The sequence below is a fragment of the Papio anubis genome, chromosome 4 (genome assembly GCF_008728515.1).
Source record: "Papio anubis isolate 15944 chromosome 4, Panubis1.0, whole genome shotgun sequence".
NCBI lineage: Eukaryota > Metazoa > Chordata > Mammalia > Primates > Cercopithecidae > Papio > Papio anubis.
Window position 1 is genome coordinate 124,246,596 of NC_044979.1, and position 5,769 is coordinate 124,252,364.

Consider the following 5,769-nt stretch of genomic DNA (forward strand, 5'->3'; position numbering starts at 1 on the left):
TTCTGCCCCTTCAGCAGGTGACCATTAGAAGGGGAACAACCATCCCTGGACTATTAAGGGAACACCAAGAGAATTGCAGAGAAAGTAAACAGTCATTGCCCTCCTATTTTCATACTTCCTTTCTGTGATGTAATAGAGTCTTCATTGTTGATGCCATTTTTAATAAGCCATCTGTAGTTTATAGACGAGGCATTCTCAGATGTATATTAGGAGGTCAGATGTGAGATGGAAAGACATTAAAGGCAAGTTGAGACAAGATTATGAAGGAGGCAGAAGTCTGATCCTTTTGTAGTTTATAAGCGTGATGATTGGGTTTTCATGCTTATGTGTGAGAAGTGCCATCCTCAAACCTTGTTATGATGTTGGTGCATTACTCATCTGATGAGAAAAAAAGGAGGCAGAGGTCAGACCAAGGGGTATAGGCTTTCCTTGATCAACAGTGGGGAGCCACTGATGGGGTTTGAGCAGAGGAGCGACATGATCAGCACTGCACTTCAAAGCATTATTTTAAAAGTTGTGCGTGGGAAGGATTTAAGACAAGGCTCAGAACATTTTGCCACTTGGAAGACATTGTTGAATATTCATAAAAAACTAGTTTATGGCTCAGCATAAATAATTTTTAAACACAAAGTAAAATACAGTATGTGTTGCCATGGAAGTGACAAAGCCTAGGAAGATAATGACAAGCAGAAAAAAAAAAAAACCAGTGCCATTGTAATTTAAATCATTATAAAGCTTTCTAGAATTTAAGTGTGTTTTCAGTCAGAGTATTTTGAATACACAAGGAAAAGATTATGGTTATTTTATCGTTCTTGCTGAGAAAAGAAAGAACAAAAGAGGGGTGTTTCCTTTGTGCACATGAGACCTATAAAGCTAAACAAAATCAAGCTCATGGAATCAAAAAGCTAACTACTGTTTGAAAGACTGAATGAGTCAATTAACAGTGAAGCTCCAGTGCAGAGCACAGTCTGGTGAGGTGCCATTGTTAGCATTGGCTGCAGTCCCCTCGTGGTGATAAGAACGGCTAACAGGCATTGTCTCTGATTACATGCTAAGCTCTGCACTGACACACAGGCACGAGGCCTCTCTGTATTCCTCACCATCAACCACATGTGCTGATGGTGATAAAGTGTGATGTGGGTAAAGAAGACATTGCTAAATTCAGAGATATGATAAACACAAATAAATACAAAATAAAGCCATAGAAGAAATAAATGGTTAATGCCAGAATTTCCAAAAGTATGAATTAATAAAAGGTATGAAAAGATGATGGGTATATGGATGTTAATATAAAGGAGATAAGTGTTTCAGAGCTTAAAATTGAAAGAAGTGTTAAGCAATTATTCAAGGGAGAAATTACTGTATGTAAGAGGGAGAGACAGGTTATACAAGCAAAAAAAAAAATTCCTCAAATAAACTGAGTGCACATAACAAAAGTTATATTAAGTCAATGCAAGTGAGATTCGAAAGTAGATAGAGAAGAACAAGCACACCAAAAAAAAAAAAAATCAAACTTCTTCTAACATATAACTGAAGACAGTAAGCTCCCAAAACTATTATGGCAAGAAGCTTCACCTTTCTTAGACTCACCCACTACTATTTCTTGTATGGATGGCAGTGTGGGTACACTTTGCATATCTCCCTTTATGAAACAGCAATAAATGGACTAAAGGCATTAAAACTTGGGAAGGAAACTCCATCAGGGATGAGGGCTCTTCTGACTATAGTCAGCCTATTTCTGTAAACCTGAAAGACTGTTCTAGGACAGGGGATTTTTAGGCTCCGCCCCCACAGGTTCTGATCAGTAGGTCTGAGGCGGGGCCTAAGAATTTTCATTTCAACAAGTTTCCAGGTGATGCTGCTGCTGCTTCTGCACACTGAAAACCATTGCACAGTATTAGAGGACTCTGAAGCTAGCTGTGTCACCCTCCAAATAACCAGTGGCTGTTCAAACTCCCTCTGTCTTTGACAGTTGCCCTTCTCAAAAGGGCTGTCTAATAACAGAACATCCAGTTCCTTACTCCCATTCCCTCCTCGGGCCACTTGAATTTGATTTAAACTTTGGACTTGCATCAGAAGTTCTAGTCAGAGTCACCAAGCTCTCCAACATCTAGTTAACCTCTTGATCTCAAGGTGCCTTGAGGACCACTCGACTTTCTGGCTCTCAGTAAGGCACACTCTTCTTGTTTCGTTTCCTGATGCCAGTGCACTGCTTTTCAGTCTCTTTTGTTGACCCATGATCCTCACTGGTTACCATGTTGTAGCTATATTTACTTAAAAAATTTCAAAGAGATCATAGGAATGCCCTGTTTAAATATTTGAATGACTTCTCCCTTCACTTAGGATCATTTCACTGTACTGCATTCACAGGACCCCTACAGTTAACCATCAATCATTCTTCAGCTCGATCTCCCGGTGGAAAGCAGTCCTTCCTCCTTCTAAGAGCACCTTGAACTTTGTATTGGCTTGCTAGAGGTGCCATACAACAGTGCTACAGATGGGGTTACTCAAATACAGACAGAACCCCAGCTCTAGAGGCTGGAAGTCCAAGATCAAAGATGTCAGCAGGTTTAATTTCTCCCAAGGCTTCTTTCCTTGGCTTCCAAATGGCCTTTTCTCTGCATGTGAGCATCCCTGGTGTCTCTCAGGATGTCCGTATCAACTTTTTTAATGAGGACATCAATCAGATTGGATAAAGGCCCCTCCAAATAGCACCATTTTAATTTTACCTCTTTAAAGACCCAGTCTCCAAATACAGTCACATTCCGAGGTGTTAGAGGTTAAATTAAGGCTTCAACACATCAATTTTGGGGGAACAAAATACAGTCCATAACACACTTCTGCATTGCAGCTTTTATCAGATAGAATTATAAATAAGTTATTGCTGAACTTCCCTGCACTCTCCACTGTGGTGCTCAACACTGAGTCTGCAGCACCTGCCACGTGTCTGCCCCATGGAAAGGTCAAAGTTCACTTGTTTCCTACCGAACGAAATCATAGTTAGAAAAAAACAAGGATACAATGAACTTGGAACCAGTTTTCCCACCACTTGCCTGGAGATTCCCAAACAGACTCACCAAACAAAATGTCTGTGATCCACACAGCTTAGCAGTAACCTCATTTCTCCCCAGAAACTGGGTGACTAGTCAGATGCAAAAGGCAATACCCTACCCCTTCATGGGACAGATGCAATTCCAAGGCAGAAAAGTCAAACAATTCAAGGGAAAGTGTTCAGAATCTAAAAATCCACTTACTGGGCTATGTGAAGTTGATGACCAAACACAGTTCTCTCCCCAGTTCACCTTCTCCAGCAGCTAAATACAAAGAATGCAAATAATCAATATCCAATCTCCTAGTCCAGGTTCTCATTATTGGATCTAATAATGCCAAAGCAAACAAGGGTACAAGGAAAATCTATTCTTCCTGTGCTGCTGCATCCTTTCTTCTGCCCTTGGTCAGGCTGAACAAGACACACTTCCTTATGTGCAGGCTGTTGTCCAACACCAGATTGTTAGACGTTATGTAGCAATCATATAAAATTAATTTAACTTTTTACTTTATGGTTAAACACAATTACTGTTCTTTGGAAAGAAACTTTACACAAATACATATAAGGTAAAAAATGTTGTCATTCAGAAAATTGGCCCTGTTGTCATATTTCCCATGTGTGTCTAATTTTATATGCATATATTAAAATATGCATGCATATTTTATGCAAACATATACATTAAACGAAAAGGCAAGTACTCTAGTCAGTGATTTTTCAGATGCTTTATCTTTATAGTGATCTTTCTAATTGTGAGAAACCCTTTAGATCTTTTAGGTTTCACCATTAGATCTATCTCTTGTGTCCATGTACTACTGGTTTTGGTATATTCTGTAATGTAAAGAATATAATTATTCTTTCTTTTTTATCTTTTTAAAATTAAAAAACCTCTTCCTTTAAACGTTTAAAATAAAACATTACTTATTTAGAAACATCAAGTGATTTGATGAACTTTTGGGTAAAATGAGATGATGATCCATTGTTTCCTCTTTCCTCATATGCTAAACCCACCCCTCAGAGGTCATTACAGGTTACATTTTTCATGTAGATTTACAGACATTCTTCTTTTATATCTCATTAGTAGGTTAGTGTCATAGTACCATTCAGGCTGCTATAACAAAGTGCCTTAGATTGGGTAACTTATAAACAATGGAATTTATTGTCCATGGTTCTGGAGGTTGGAAAGTCCAAGATCATGGCCCAGCAGATTTGCATCAGGTGAGGGCCCTCTGCTTCAGGTATGGTCCCTGCTAGCTGTGTGTTAGTGTGGTGGAAGGAGCCCTTGGGCCTCATTTATAAGGGCATTAGTCCTATTCTTGAGGATAGTGGTATTATGACCTACTTATCTCCCAAAGGCCCCACCTCTTGATATTATTGCATTAGGAATTAGGTTTCAGCATATAAATTTTAGGTAGACACAAATCAGATCATAGCAGCTAGTTAGATCTCCTCTTTTTTAATCAAATTTGATCAATAAGTTTTGCTGTAACTTGCTTTTTCATACTTAACACTTGCTTGGTCATTTCATGTTTCCAATGTAATTTATTTCATTTTTCTTTAAAGTTACATAATATTCCAACATCATAGTGAATTTAACTGTGCAGCCATAGATTGGTATTAAATTTGTTTCTAGTTTTTTTTTTTTTTACTATTATAAATAATATTACAAAAAATATTTCTGTGCATGCTTCATTTTACACAGTGTTGCGGGAAGTCAGGGACCCTGAATGGAGGGACTGGCTGAAGTCATGGCAGAAGAACATAAATTGTGAAGATTTCATGGACATTTATTAGTTCCCCAAATTAATACTTTTATAATTTCTTACACCTGTCTTTACTGCAATCTCTGAACATAAATTGTGAAGATTTCATGGACACTTATCACTTCCCCAATCAATACTCTTGTGATTTCCTATGTCTGTCTTTAATCTCTTAATCCTGTCATCTTCATAAGCTGAAGATAATGCATGTCACCTCAGGACCCTGTGATGATTGCATTAACTGCACAAATTGTTTAAACAATGTGAAATCTGAGCACCGTGAAAAAAGAACAGGATAACAGCGATGTTCAAGAACAAGGAAGATAACCATTAGGTATGGCTGCCTGAGAGCCAGGTGGAACAGAGCCATATTTCTCTTCTTTCAAAAGCAAATAGGAGAAATATCGCTGAATCCTTTTTCTCAGCAAGAAACATCCCTGAGAAAGAGAATGCATTGCCAAGGGGAGGTCTCTAAAATGGTCGCTTTGGGGAAGTCTGTCTTTTACCATTGTAGATAAGGGATTAAGGGATGAAATAAGCCCTGGTCTCCTGTAGTGCTCCCAGGTTTATTAGGACAAGGAAATTCCCGCCTAATAAATTTTGGTCAGACCAGTTGTCTGCTCTCAAACCCTGTCTCCTGATAAGACGTTCTCAATGACAATGTGTGCCCAAAACTTCATTAGCAATTTTAATTTTGCCCCAGTCCTGTGATCTTGCCCTGCCTCCATTTGCCTTGTGATATTTTATTACCTTGTGAAGCATGTAATTTCTACGACCCACACCCTATTCGTACACTCCCTCCCCTTTTGAAAATCATTAATAAAAACTTGCTGGTTTTACGGCTCAGGGAGTATCACAGAACTTGCCAACAAGTGATGTCTCCCCCGGACACCCAACTTTAAAATTTATCTTTTTTGTACTCTTTCCCTTTATTTCTCAGACCAGCTGGCACTTAGGGAAATA

General features: G+C 38.7%; 1 non-coding gene across 1 annotated transcript; it reads left to right on the plus strand.

Moving 5' to 3' along the window:
• The first annotated feature begins 280 nt into the window (after window positions 1-280).
• On the plus strand, window positions 281-384 carry LOC116274797. Its single transcript, XR_004183569.1, has one exon. It is a non-coding gene; the product is annotated as a small nucleolar RNA U13 (small nucleolar RNA).
• Window positions 385-5,769: the final 5,385 nt, after the last annotated feature.